Source organism: Ursus maritimus, unplaced genomic scaffold, assembly GCF_017311325.1.
Source record: "Ursus maritimus isolate PB19 unplaced genomic scaffold, ASM1731132v1 scaffold_9, whole genome shotgun sequence".
In the NCBI taxonomy this organism is placed as follows: Eukaryota; Metazoa; Chordata; class Mammalia; order Carnivora; family Ursidae; genus Ursus; species Ursus maritimus.
This window is the reverse complement of record NW_024427107.1, coordinates 64,152,536-64,168,220: the sequence shown is the minus strand read 5'-3', so window position 1 is coordinate 64,168,220 and position 15,685 is coordinate 64,152,536.

Genomic DNA, 15,685 nt, shown 5'->3' with positions numbered 1-15,685 from the left:
TCTCCCTTTCTTCCTTGCCTGCAAATTCTACAGAATTTGTTCTTCTTCTAAGTGCTCTGGGAAAGCCCTTAGAAGTTGCATGTGAAAATGAGACCCTTAGCAATATTCTACACTCAAGATATTAAGGCCAAATTTTAAGAGATTGATAAAACATCTAATGCAAAAATTTTCATATTAAATAAGCACTTTAAAAATTATTCCGAACATCACATTAGCATTTAAACCTCATTACATTAACAATCTTATGATACCATCCTGTACCACAGAATAGTGATAAAACTTTCATACGGTATCTGGTGGGAATATAAATTGGTATGAACCTTTAGAAAAGCAATCTGGCGGGGCACCTGGGTAGCTCAGTCGGTTAAGTGTCTGCCTTCAGTGCAGATCATGATCTCAGTACCTTCGGCTCAGGTCATGATCTCAGGGTCCTGGGATCAAGCCCCACTTCCGGCTACCTGCTCATCAGGGAGCCTGCTTCTCCCTCTCCCTCTGCCCCTTGCCCCCCCCTCGTGCTTGCTCTCTCTCAGATAAATAAAGAAAATCGAAAGAAAGAAAGAAAGAAAGAAAGAAAGAAAGAAAGAAAGAAAGAAAGAAAGAAAGAAAAGCAATTTGGCAGTATGTTTTGAAAACCATAAAAATACCCATGCCCTTTGACCTATTAACCCCATTGCCAGGAATTTGCTCTAAAGAAATTACAGTATAAAAGAAAAAAAAGGCTTACGTATAGATGTTTATGTCCGAGTTATTTCTGTCAAACTGTGTGGACATTATCAAAACATACTTCGTCATTTTTCTCCCACCATCCCTTTAAAATGTATTCAGTTTGGGGAAGGGGGGGAAGAGTAGCAAGAAGAAAGGAGGTTGTCCTTGATTCTAGATGAGAACTATCACAGGACCCTGCCCACTCTGGTCACATTCTGGTAATGACACTTTAATGGTCACATCAAGTCACAAACATGGTCTAAATAGAGTTTTTCAATGTGTTATGACGTTCATTATATGAAGCAACAATTCTGGTTTCATTCCAAAGATTTCTCTCCCACTTCTCAGCTAGAGCCACCAGTTCAGTGAGAGCGGCGAGGGAAAGCAAGGGCTCATACGCAGTCAACTTCTCTCTCCCAGCACCCCTTCACATTTCCTCCCCCACTCACCGGCTGCTGTTTTGAATGCCACGTCAAAATGGATGGAAGGCAAAGAGGTAAGTGGTTATGTCTGGAAATACTCTAACTGGCTTGTGACAGGTCCCGTTGCAAGCTGACTTTGTGCTCAGTGGGCTCTGCAGCTCTCTAAAACTGCCCCTCGCTTGTGGCACTCCTCGTGGGATCTGTGGAGGTCCCCATCTCTGGGGACCTCTCTAATCTGAGTTCTCAGAACAAGGGACAAGCAGTCCCTCCCAGCTGCCACGGCCTCCTCTGCCCTGGTCCCTGGCACTCCTCTCCACTCGGACTCCATCGTCGCAAGTCCTCACCCTCCCAGAGGGTAGTCTTGGCCAGGACTTAAATGACTCCTGCCGGAACAGATAAACAAACTGTGTGTGGCTATACAAGGGCATACTACAAGTAGTATACATACCACTAAGATACAAAAGCGAATGAACTACTGATACACGCAACAACACAGATGGAGCTCAAGGATGTTATGCCCAGTAGAAAAAGTCAATCTCAAAAAGCTACATACTGCTCAATGCCATTATAGAACATCCTTGAAATGGTAAGATTACAGTGATGGCGAATAATAGACCAGGTGGTTGTGGGCGGTCGGGGGCGGGGCGGGGTATGGCTATAGCATGAGGGCGTTGTTTCTTCATAGTAATGGAGCAATTATGCACCCTGATTGTGGTGGTGATTACACAAATCCACAAATCTCTACAAGTGATAAAATTACATAGTAACACACACACACATGCATGTAAACATTAATGAAACCCAAATAAAGTCTGTAACTTAGTTCATAGTATCATACCAATGTCAATGTCAATTCCCTAGTTTTGAAAATGTACTATGGTTATGTTACACGGTACCACTGGGGAAAGCAGGGAGAAGGGCACATGGGAACTCTCTATTTTTGCAACTTGTGAATCTTAAATAATTTTTTTAAGTTCTTTTTTAAATGGCTCTGGCCCAGCTCTCTCTTCCCAGGGGGCCCACCTTTGAGACCCAGGAAACATTCTCTCATCCTTTGCCCCAACAGAGCCTGGGAGGGCAGGCCCAAACCTTGCCCTCTAGGTTCTCCTTGCCCTCAACTGTAGAAAATATATTTCAGGCTCTATATGGTCCTAAGGAAGCCCCCATCATATACTTTCGAAGAAGGCTCTTCCCCTGGTGGGCAAGGGAGGAGTCACAGCATGCATGTACCCTCACGAGGCGGACTGCTTGCGTATTCAGTCTGGCTGCAGAGGTCAAGGACTTGGCCCACAGGTTTGTGAGAATTCCCCTGATGTAGTGGATACTCTAGTCTCTGCCCAGACCTCCTCTCAGGACTGAGGCCCTCATTCGCACCCCGAGTCTCTCTGAAAACTGCTCTAAGTTGAAGAGAGAGATCTCACCCAAGGTCATGTCCCCTTCCCAGGGGCAATCTGCACCCAATGACCAGCCCACATAGAAGCATAAAGAGCTGGCCTCCTTGCTTCAGTAGGGGACATCTCTGCAGGACCATCTCAGCTTCAGGGCTAGTGGAGGGGCGGCTGAGGCCTTTGCAGTGAATATATCGAAGTGCATCTACTCCCTCTGCCCAGCCCTGCTTTTTTTATTCCCCCACAGGTGTGGATCCCCAAGCACTGCCCCGTGTACCTCCTACACACAAATCTCCATCACAGAGTCTTTCCTGGGGAACCTGACCTTTGACACTTAGTGAACTCCGTATGTGATGGTCAGCCTCACCCTCACTTTGGAATCTGAGATCTATTCAATCTGAGTCAAAAGTGAAAAAGGAAAAGCCCTGCTTAACACCAGGTAATACTTATAATAGAAATAACCAAAGAGACATTTATTAATAAATCATGGCAAATCAGTTCCATGGAATATTAAATAGCCAGTAAAAATTATGAACATTTTGCAGCAAAATACTCTGGAAAAATGACCATGTCCTAATATTAAGAGAATACAATGTTAATTCTGGACTGGGGGAATAAAAGCACTAAAGGACATCTTTGGAATATTTGGAAAGATTTGAATATAGAATGTGCAGTACATAATATCATTGCATCAATGTTAAATTTCCTAGACATGAAAATAATGTTGTGATTATGCCGAAAAATGACTTTGCTCTTACAAAATCCTGTAGTATTTATAGCCAAAGTCTCCTGATCATCTGCAACTTGCTTTTAAAGGGTTCAGCAAAGAATTCTGAACAACAGACAGAGAGAGAGAGAGAGAGAGGGAACTCTTTTCCTGCAAAGAGCAAGAATACTCTCTGCAGTGATCTTATTCCCATTCCTGTGCTAAATGCTCCCCCTTGTGTACCAAGAGAGCAGAATGCATTCATCAAACGCACTTTAAACCTCCTCTGTCCAATGGGAAAGCAAGACCCCAAGACTTTTAGAGAAGGCAATCAAAGGATGGCACATTTTAGTATACTCTCTCCTGACCTGCAACCAGCAGTGTAGTTCCTGTCCCCCACTTTGCTCTCCATGGTGTCAAAACTGGAGTTTCAGTTCTGGTGAAGGGAAGGCATAGTCCGCAAAGGGGTGGGTAGGAGGGTATCTATAGTCTTGCCTGTGAAAGGCATAGGCTCTAGAGTCAAAAAGCCCCGGGAATGAATCCCACTTTGTCCACTTCCTAGCTCAGTGATCTCTCTGAGCATTACCTTCCTTGTCTGTGAAGAAGGAATGATCATAGCACTTATTGTCAAAGGGTAACTGGGAAGACTAAACGAGATAATGCAGACCAAGACCTAGCCTAGGGCGTGGCCCACCACTTAAGAGTTGGAGTCCAGTATATATTAATCATTTTTATGATCTATTAACCTCTCCTTGAGGAGGCTTCTAAGAGAGTTCCTTGGAAGTCCTACTGCCTTGTAGAGCACAGTTTGAAAAATACTGCCCTGGAGTATCTGATTTGTAGACTTTAATCTTTGATGAGAATCCATCCAATTTTTTTCCTAGAAAATCATGCTTACTAATATTACATGAAAATGAGAAATAATTTTACATGCACTGAAAAGGACTATTTCACTAGTGATCTTTCCTCATAAGTGATTTCTAAGAAAAGACATTTTGCATTCTCTGCCCATTTTTCTGCTCACCATTACGCCTCCTCTGGGTCGTCTGCTTTTGACACTTCAATCATGGTCTCCTCCAAGGCAAGTCACTCCAATGTCCCATATCAAGATGCCCGGAGAATCTCTTTCATGCTCCCCAAGGTCATGAGCCCAATTGCCTACTCTTCCTCCTTCCACCCTCTTCCTCTTGCTCTATCTCTTTCTTTCAACAAATCCTCATGGAGCATCTGTTCTCTGAAAGACACAGTTCTTGCTGGTCTTGGGTACAAAATTATCAAGACCATAGTTCCTGCCTTTTAGGAGTTTATATTAGAGTCTGCTAGGCCAGACTCTAGTAGGAAACCCAGACATGTAAAAAAAGATCCAGGGAGGCATTACAGCAGACACTCAACATGGTCTAGCAGAAAATGACATCAGGAACCCACTGGGCTCAGGAGACCTGGATTAAAATCCCAGATTTGCTACAGACTGGATTTGTGAGCTTGAACAAGTGAAATCACTTCTCTGGGCCTAGATAGTATCATCTGTAAACTGCCTTAGGTTGGGTTCCCCAACGTCAACCTTGAGACAGGGACTGCGGTACAGGTACAGGTACAGGTAGTTTCCCTGAGAGGGGATCCTGGGAAGCACCAGCAAGGAGTGAGGACGTGAGTCAGGAGAGACAAGGAAGCAGGTTACCGAGCAGGTGCCAAGCAGGTGTGCCTTGTGGGCAGTGGGGACCAATCCTGCTTGGGATGCCAGGGGACCTGTAGCACCTCCCTCAAGAGTTGTACCCTCTGAGGAACAAGAAAGCTGAAGCATTCCCCCTCCAGGTCCTGAGCATCAGCTGCTAAAGACTGCTCCAGGGCAGATTAACTCTTCTACGAGTCCAGCCAAGCACGTTAGGACCAGGGAAAGCCTCTCATGGACATACAAGTGCTTCATTTAGGTGAGGAAGAATAAGGGGAGATGGGAACTATCGGGGAGGTGGGGATTGACAGCATCTGCTGTGCCTTCTGGAAGAACTGTTTTGTTGTTGCTGTTGTTGTCGTTGTTGTTGTTGTTGTTGCTGTTGTTGAAGATTTTACATATTTGACAGAGAGAGAGAGACAGCCAGCAAGAGAGGGAACACAAGCAGGGGGAGTGGGAGAGGAAGAAGCAGCTCCCAGCGGAGCAGGGAGCCCGATGCGGGGCTTGACCCCAGGACTCTGGGATCACGCCCTGAGCCGAAGGTAGACGCTTAAGGACTGAGCCACCCAGGCGCCCCTGGAAGAACTGTTCTGGCAGACAAGTGATTGACCATGAAAGCCTTGAGCATAGTAGCTAGCAGAAGCATTAAATGCACCAGAATGTGAAAGGAGGATGAAATACCTTCTCCATGACCCATGCCTGCATGATAAGAGTATGCTAACTAACCATGTTATTCTCTACTTGCTTCCTTTTCAATCTTCAACTAGTACAAACCCTACCAAATCCTTGGAGAGAAATAGCCCAGATGCATCCTTCCATGACCATGGCACCCTCCCTAGTCCTGACCCCATCGATTCACATGCAGAGGCCTCTTCCCCCTGGTCTCCCCACTCTGCCAACCCCAACCTGCCAACCCCAGTCAAAGGACACTCTGCAAAGTGCTAGTTTTCCCACAGCCCTCCGCTGTTTAAGAGTTTGCCACCATAGCCCCTTTTCTCCTATAAGATTAAGCCCTAAATCTCATCTTGTCGTTCAAGACAGGCCACCCCATTACTTCCCCAGGTTCTTACTTCTATAATCCACTCTGCTTTTCAGAGGACAATGCCCTAATTTTGCCTTTGGATTTATTCCAACATACCTGCATCTTCATTTTGTGAGGTAGTAATTCTGGAGTCAGACCCAGGTTCAAATCACGTTCCTCTATGTATTAACTGTGCTCCTTCGGCTAAGTTGCCCATGCCTGTTTCCTCACCTGAATAATGGGGATAATACTAATTCCCACTTCATCGGGTTGTTGTAAGGATAATAATTTTATACACAGTGAGTGGCTTTGAGCAATGCCAGATACAAAACGAGTACCCAATAAATGTGAGCTATCATTATGGGTTCCCTCGAGGTGTTAAGATTCTTAAAACAAGAGGAATCTACTCAGAAGGGTTAGTCTCTTTGCATGAGCTCATGGGCCTCCTGAGCCTTTCTGCACCAAAGTGCAGCTCAAAGCCATATGCAGCACAGAAACACATCCTTTACCAGCACACAAACCATTCCCCTGCTGCTCAGACGTCTAACCCTCACTCCCGGCGGCAAAATCACAGTTTAGAGCTGGTGAACACGAGGCTGAAAGCAGTATAATGGAAGAACAACGGAGGGCATGCTTCCTCATTCTGCAGGCTCTCATCATGTGAACATTACCTCCACATTCTGTTAAGCGTGCCTCACACATCCTGACTTTTACTGCTGTTGGTCAAACCGCCTTTCACGAAAGAGAGTACCTGAAACCGTACCTGTTAAAAGTTGTGTGTATTTAAAAAAAAAAAGTTATGTGGGTAAATGTGTAAGTGATGGAACATGTGGTTTGTTTTTTTTATTTTAAATCTATTTCTAACCAGTAATACATTCACAGAGATCACAACTCTTAAAAACAGAAAAGGGTATACAATGAAGTTTCCCTCCCTTCCCAACCCCGGCCACTGGTTCTCCTCTCCAGAAGCAGCCAATATTACCAGTTTATTTTGGATATTGGATATTCTTTTAGATATTCTGTCCAAATACAAGCAAATACACATGTATTTTTGTCTTTTAATACACACTGTTTCACTTGATTTTTAAACTTTACTAAATATCTAGGATACAAAAGAATAGAACATAACACAAAAGAAAAAAACATCACCACTCAGCTTAAGGAACAACCTTGCTCATTTATTTTCACAGCTTCATAATATTTTCCTCTACAGCTGGATTACATTTCACCCCATAAGGCCCCAGTGGATGAGCCTACAGGTGATTTCCAGTCTTGTGTTGTTATCCAAATGCTACAGTGAATAACCTGTTTATCCACGTCTTACATATGTGCAGTAGCTCTGGAAAACAAATTCCTACATGGGGAATGACTAAGTCAAAAAGTATTTTTACAGGTCATTTTTAAAGATAAATATCCGGGTTACCCTCCATAGAGGTTGAGCCAAATTGATTTGTTTGTTTTTAAGTTTCCAAGATGCCTAGAAGTCCAATAGGTGACAGTCATTTAAGTGACAGAACTAAGAGGATGGGAAAGCGAAAGGATCACTTTAAAATGACATTTTAAAAAAAAGATATGGCATATATTACGCATGAAATGAGTATTAGCAATTTAAAACACTTTACCTTTCAGAGTATGAAACCTCTTTTTTTCTCACACACACACACGCTCTCAAAATAACCTTAAGTGAAGCAACAAAGGCCCAGAGAGGTTAAGTGATTTCCCCAAGGTAGCACAGCAACTGGTGAACAAAAAGCACAGCTGTAATGGGGACTAAGGACTGAAACCTGATTTTTCTTGTATTCTGAGCGCAGAAACTAGGCCTCCTCCACACCTGGCCTTCGAGATCACATCAGCTCTGCACCCTGTGGGCCTTGAGTGGGAAAATGACTCATCCATCACCCATGATTCTAGAAATGGTGTGTGCCAGAACAGTGTGACTGTATTAACATTTTGCCCCTCAATTTCTTCCCAATGTTTTTCCCAGAAATTGCTCTCAAACTCCCGGTCCCCATGGTAACCTCAGGAAAACCTGCCTGTTGACTCTAAGCGAAATTCAGCTGTGACTGCTCCCTTGATAACAAATAGATGTTACTAAAAGCCTGGCCCCAACAGACACCTGCTACAGCTCACAGCCAAAGCTACACTCTCCATGGCTGAGAGGGTGAAAGAGATAGTCCGCTCAGAGGAAAGGGGGACATCCCCTGAGCCACAGTCAGACACAGGACAAAGGACAAGGTACGTTTGTGGAGTGAGGAGCCCACTGAGAGTGTGGGTGACGCTAATAAAATCACCTCGCAAGATCCTGGCCACCTGCAGAAGTCATCTGTGATGTGCCCTCCAGACTGAGAAGTGAAAGAGCTGAGGCCTGAGAGTCTTGAGAGAAAGCTGCATGGACAAGGACAGCATGATCTAAAAAGGAACAGAACCTAGTCAGAGCGAGGAATCTGAAGGGCAAGAATCGAGCAGCATTTTCCCGGCATTATCCAGAGATCCAGTGGTTGGGAGGTTTCATCTTCCAGACTCCACGGGCGACAGGAATTGTTCCTTCATGGAACAGTCGAGGAATACTTGCGGAGTACCTACAGGGCCAGACACCGCTAGCGCAAGGAGGAGCCAGCGCCCTCAGTCTGGGGAGACGCAAACAGGCTCTTAAATAAATATATATACAAGGTCATTTCCATTAGCGACAACTGCTATGAAGGAAAGAAGTGATGAAGTGACGTGACCTTGCCTGGTCGGGCAGCTTGGATTAGCGGACTTGGAGCTGGGACCTAAATGTCAGGGAGTGGTCAGCCCAGAGAAGATACGGGAAGGAAGGGGCAAGTTGGAGTAAGCAGAATGTGAGGTCCCTCAGGAAGGAATGGGCTCCGCCTGGTTCACAACAGAATCTTCATGGGGGTGGCGGGATGGGGAATGGACTGGGAGTCGTGGAGCTGGAACCACAGGGGCGGCCACAGTCCAGACCACATGGGGCCTTGAGGGCCTTGGAAAGGACACTGGATTTTATCTTAAGTTCAAGTTGAAGCCACTGCAGAGTAGCGGTGGTGGTGGTGGTGGTTTGTTGCTGTTTTAAAGCAGGGGACTGAGGTGCTCTGGTTTGTACTTTTAAAAGACCACTCTGGCTGCTTTGTGGAGATACAGATTGCAAGGTGGGAAGGAGACAAGAAAAAAGCAGGGAGTCTTATTAGGGCTAGTGCCCAAGCATAAAATATCCCCGCAGGCCATCCAGCAGTCTTTCCTCCACGTCGATGCTCAAGAAAGACAGTATGGGGGCGCCTGGGTGGCTCAGTTAGTTAAGTGTCTGCCTTCAGCTCAGGTCATGATTTTAGGGTCCTGGGATCGAGCCCTACATTGGGCTCCCTGCTCAGCAGGGAGTCTGCTTCTCCCACTGTCCCTCACCCTTGCTCTTGCTCTCTATCTCTCTCAAATAAGTAAAATCTTGAAAGGGAGAAGGGAAGGGAATCATGGGACGGATCTAGTCATACGGAATAAGCCCCAGAGCAAGAGCTGAGTGGTGTCAGCCCTGCGTGCGAGGACAGCAGCCTGGAGGACAGGTCTCTGATATCATCAGAGCTCCCTTTGGAGGGGCAGAAATGGTTAATCTGTTCATAAAGGAAGAACTGCACGAGGGGCAGGAACACAGCAGTCTCTCCCTGACCTCCTCCCCCTCAGCGCTGGCCCATTTCTCTGCTCCCTTTACCATAGTACTCTGCCTCCTTCCTCCTGTTCTCTCCTGAATCCAGTCAACCACTTCCATCCCCGTCGCTCCACTGAAAATGCTCTGAAGACCTCCTTGCCGAAGCCAACAGTCACCTCGTTCCTCAGCTTACTCCACGGACGGGCAACATTGATCTGATCCCCCTCTCCCTCTGGAATCACTTCTCCCCTGGGCTTTCCTGGTTTTCTCCTCGTCCTCCTAACCCCTACTCCTGCCCCTGTTCATCCTCTCTGTCCCTTTCTGGTACCTCCTCCTCTCCTGACCTCTGAATGTAAAAGCCCCCAGGGCTAGGTCCCCAGACCACTTCCCCATCTACACCCAGCATCTCCATGACCTCCGAGAACCCTGTGCCTTCAAATACTACCTGATGTCTCCCAATTGCATATTCCCAGCCTGAACCCTATCCCTGAATCCCAGACTCCTTTCTCCAACTCCTATTTGACATCTCCTCTAAGACATCTACCCGGCATCTCTGATTTAACATGTCCAGAATGAAACTCCTGATCTTCCTCCCCCGTAAGTCTCCCCCCACAATCTTTCCCCAATTCAATAAATAGCCACCATCTTTTCGCACATGGTACATGTCCACTGTCTGTCCTCTCCACCAGAAGGTAGGCTCTATGAGCACAAGGGCTTTGTTTTCTCCACTGCTCAATCACTGGGGCAGGAACAGTGCTTGGCACAGAGTAGGAGCTGTTGGACGGATGCAACACCTCCTCCAGGAAGCCTCCCCACCCCTTTCATCAGGTATTTCTCCCACCTCACGGAGCTGTTACCTCTCCTTGATAGCACGGTGCACAGCTGCCAGTGTGGTCATTTGCATGATTCTTTGATTGACGTCAGTCTCTACCGTCAGCTGCAACCAAGAGGAAGGCAGGTGCTACTCTGGTTTCAGTTACCAGCAGCTAACCTGGAGCCTGGTACAGAGTAGCCCCGCCATAAGTAAAAATACTTTTAAATGAATAGCTATGGGTCCTCTCTCCAGAAAAATGTGTTCATATCACCACACACAATGTATGCTGGGACTGCAGGTTAGGAATTCTTGGTCTCAATCCTTTCAGGCCGCCCTAACAAAATACCACAGACTGAGTGACTTACGACAACAGGAAGGTATTGCTCACAGTTCTCGATCCTGGAAGTCCAATCAGGGCACCTGCATGGCCAGGTGAGGTGGTCGTAGGCTGCACACTTAACATTGTGTCCTCACATGGGAGGGGGCTAGGGAGACTTATGGGATCTCTTTCATGAAAGTGCTAACCCCATTCATGAGGGCTCCACCCTCAAGAACAAAGCACCTGCCAAAGGCCCCCACCTCCTACTACCATCACCTCTGTGGGCTAGGATTTCAACACATGAATTTGGGAGAGGGACATAAACATTCAGACCACAGCACCCTAACCTTACTCCGCGGTTTCAACAAGTATGAAAAACAGGAATATTGTCCCCTCCCTCCGTGTTCTTCATCGCTGGCACACAGGCAAGAAGATCTCTTGACAGAATGTTCTAATTAGTTGGAGATACTAGTGAATGCTCTCGGAACTGGCATAGACAATGTGTCAACAAGACTGGGAGGGAGCACAGTGAGACAAAGGGCAAAAGAATACCCAGAGGGAAGCCCTCCCACACAGCATTCTTGTCATTTCTTCACCAAGAGCAGAATGACTCTGGTGGCGTCAGTCGTGTGTCCCACAACCAACTTCAATCTCATCAACTGGCCACAGCGGCCTTCGGTGCACAACCACACACCATTTCACTGATTTTGTAATTAACACTGCGAACAAAAACACATCTAGAGAACCTCATAAACATACATTGTTCCCTCAGCACATTTACTGAGCATCCACCATGAGCCTCACACTGCAAGAGAATTTCTTGTGGAGGACGACTTAGCCCCTTTTGTCCCCACGAGTATCAGACACTGGACTGTCTCACTGCCGTGACAACCGGACAGCCTCTTTACCTCAGTGTTCTGTGAAGGTGACAGTGAAGGTGACAGAAGGACTGGTTGCACAGACTGTCACTAACCTACAGAATGAGCTCTATATACTCCACTTGTACACCCGCACCCGCCACACAGAAGCAGCAGGTGCCCATATGGGTCTCCATATTCTCCAAGTGAATAATTCTGGTTCAGGCTGGACTTCCCTTTCTGATCCTAGGGATCTTCCTATATTTCCACATTTTCTCATTCTATACCTTCTGTACTACAATAGTCACTTGCTTCCTCCACGGCCCTTTTAAGTAATTACAGGACAGGTCTTTATTTGGGCTTACATGTTCGTTCCAAGTGTAATCTTTCAGGTGCCAAGTCTTTATCAAAAGATTTCTGTAGAACACGCTTCGCAAAGGCTAGCTTTCTGCTTACTTGCTAATGAGAGTGATGTGGCAGCCCGCTGTCCCTCGAACCTGAGCACTCTGCATCTGTCTTCTTTTAGACAGTTCTGCCTTGCTCATCATGGCCTAACTTTGCAAGTGGCAGGCATGCAAGAGACATGGGGTGGATGGACATCCGGATGGATGGATGAGGAAGGGAAGATGGAGAGAAGGAGGGAGGGACAGAAGAAGGAAAATCACCTCCTTGTAACTTCTGCCTCTGTTCTCCAAAATGTATTCAAGGCAAATGAGTAGTACGACGTCCTCTTCCCTTAATGGCATGTATCTGGTATGTCCCAGGCTCCAACCACTACTAAGTGCAAACCTATCACATTTATAGTAATCCCAAATCTTGATGATTTAAGCACACCTTCACCAAGTCCAGCTTTTTAGAAGAGCATTCTCCACCAAAAGTTTCTGCAAAGCATCAAGGGCGCTCGCTATTACAAGCCGAGTGTACTCAAGCTCCCACCAGCTTGCGAGTCCCATAGGAGGGCATTTTCTACTTCAAAGTCCTGATGAAAGCGTTCACAGAGAATTAGAGCCACGGCCTTCAGGCTTCATCATGCTCCTGCTCCGTTGCTCTGAGCCGACCACTCAACCACCAAAACTCGAATCTTTGTCAGGACACTGAACTCCTCCTCCTGCCTAAGAGCAGCTCCCTCCAAGGTTCCCACAGAGCCATGCTGGGCCCTGACTGACAGTTCCTTCCTTTCATTCCCAGAAGACGGGGCTTTCACGAAGGTGGAGGAGGTGGGGCCAGAGCTCACTGTGAAGGGGGAGCAATGGAGAGGCACACCTCACACTGTAACTGCCACCTGTAGTCCCTCATCTCCAGTTACCGTTCAGTCTGAGCCACTCGGCCACGTGTCTCCCCCACTGGGGTGTCATTTTTCTCTCAGGAACCTCTTTTTCTCTCATCTAGCAAGAATCACTTCCAGGTCTCCTAGGCCATCAGACAGGCCTGAACACATCTGAACCATAAATGAAAACAGGGCTCCTTTGGCGTCTTTCCCACAAGGCTCCTAACCTCATTCAAAACAAGAGGTATTAATGGGCATCTGTTTTTCAGTGTTCCTGAACATTCTGTGAAGGGCAATAATTCGACCAACGTCGCAGGACAGCGAGGGGGTGGCTTGCACAAGCACACAGAGGCTCTGACTCCACATGGAACATCACAATTTTTTGACCCAGTCAAAATATACTGTCACAAGTGCCTGAATGGGCACTGTATTATTTAGGGAGGGCTAAACTGCCAAGACTCACCCAATAATTCTGTGACTTAAAGAAAACACACAAGTTTGTCTCTGAGGTTCAGTTCCACATTATACTTTTCAAGTAGGCAGGAGACTCAGCTCCATAGGGTCACTCAGGAATCCAGACTCATGGTAGCTCTGCTAGTTTCAATGGGCAGCTTCCGAGGTCATTCTAGTCCTCGACCATTCATCAGTAGGCAAGGGGGAAGAGGTGGAAAGGACTGGGTAGGCAGTGTTTCACAGTCAGCCCCTTAAATTCCAGTGGTGAGAACCTGGTCAAATGGCCACACCTTGCTTGTGCAAAGGAGACTGGGAATGTAATCCCTGGCAGAACAGCCACACACCAGCTTCGACTCTTACTCTAGAACAAGGGACAGCAAATTTTAGCCCAATGGTCAAACCCTCGCGTTCCCGGATTTTATAAACAAAGTTTTACTGGAGCACAGCCATACATTCATGCAGAGTTGAGCCGTTATAGCAAAGACCTTATGGCATGCAAAGTCGAGAGTATTTACTATCTGGGCCTTTATAGAAAACATTTGCTATTACCTTCCTTAGGAAAAAAAAAAAGCATATCCCTTTTTTAGGAAAAAAAAAAAAAGCACGCATTCAGCGGGACAACAAGCACTCTATACTTTGGAAATTTATCTCGGAAACTGTTAGAAAGACACATAGACAAAAACGTTCCTTCAAGCAGTTTTGTCATACCAAAAGACTAAAAACAACTTAAAAAGGACTGTGAAATTATGGACCATGCATACCACAGAATACAATGTAACCTTTAAAAAGAATGAGGAAGTTCAACGTGTACTGATTAGAAAATATCTAAGTATTTTAACTTTAAAAAGTAAAATGCAGAACAAAGTCTAGAATGTTACCACTTGTGGGGGGTGGGGGAACAGAACTTAATATATAATACCTATATGCTAACATGGGCATAAAAATTCCTGGAAGAACACAAAAGAAACTGAAGACAGTTTCTGGATAGAGAAATCAAAAAATTGAAGGACAGAGAACTCTTTACCATATACTTTTATATTTTTTGAATTTGCGTAACGTGCATGTACCACCTATTTTTAAAATAATTAATTAAAAATTAAACTCAGAAAACTACATACACAAAACAGTTCGCCTTTACTTCCATTGCTAACCAACCCCTCTTCTGAAAGACATAATCCTTCTTACAAGCCATGGTAGTGTCTCCAATCAGATAATGGCAGTTCTACTGACCTGGGAGCCATTTTACATTGTGGAATTTGCTTCCCCGCTCCATCATGTGTCAGATTCTCAGAGATACCTCATTTCTCTTATTTTCATAGTCAACTTACAAATTCTATTTTAGTCCCCTGCTTTTCTTGAAAGTTCCTCTTTCCAAACAGACAGCATTTATCAGTCTTTATTCAGTTCTCTCACACATGGTGAGTATAAAGAGAAGCAACTCTGACCTCAGAGAAAAATTAAGCACAAAAAGACAAAAGTACAGTTCCTGATAAACAACTTTTAAGAAAAATCTTGCAAGGGAACCTACCTTTTAGTTAAAGCTGATGGCAATCCAATTCATACAAGCTGAAGAGAAAAAGGAATCCACTGGTTTATGTAACTGGGAAGTTCCAAAGTTGCTGCTGGCTTGAAGCAACAGAAAATCCAGGCACTCAGAAATGCCTTCGGGGTTTCTGCTCTGCTCTCAGCTCTGCCAGGCTGCATTCTGCAATGGGCCCTTTAGTGGCAGTCAGGATGCCCACCATGAGCCCCAAACTCCCAGGCCCCTAGTTTAGCATTCCTCATGGAGAGAGATTTTTTTTTTTTTCTCCTTGAACGTCAATACAGCAAATCTAGAGAACTCTGTGACAGGTCATTCTTAGACTTGTCCAGGGGTGGCTCCAAGCCTCGCCCAGCTTAGGCCAAATGCCTTTACATACAGGCCACCAGGACTATACAAAATATGCAAAGAAGAGGTTCCCAAAGGGAGCTGTAGGAGTGGGGAGTGGTAGGTAGAAAAAAACAATAAATGTCCTCTTTTGCTTCTAACAACTCAAGATTGTGACCACTGAACATTTTAACAGGCTTAAACTATAAACCTTGTTCCCTACAGTGGCTAGATGTAAGGGGTTTCAATTTCAAGACAAGTTGGCTGCAAAGTTCAAACTTACACACACACACACACACACACACACCGTCTGATTCATCTGTACTAGACACAATTATGAAAACCAGATTGGAAACCTGCTCATAAATTGGCAAAAAAAAAACCCTCCAAAAATGCAGTTTGTAAATCAGATTACAATCTCTTGGTCCCTCTGAAACTTTCTGCTCAAGACAAAGCATTTCCGTAGTATAGCCTGCCAAAATTTATCTTCTTCATTTTAGTCACATGCTTTTTAAATGACCATCTAAAAGTCAACAAAGATATGCAAGTATGAGGTCTAT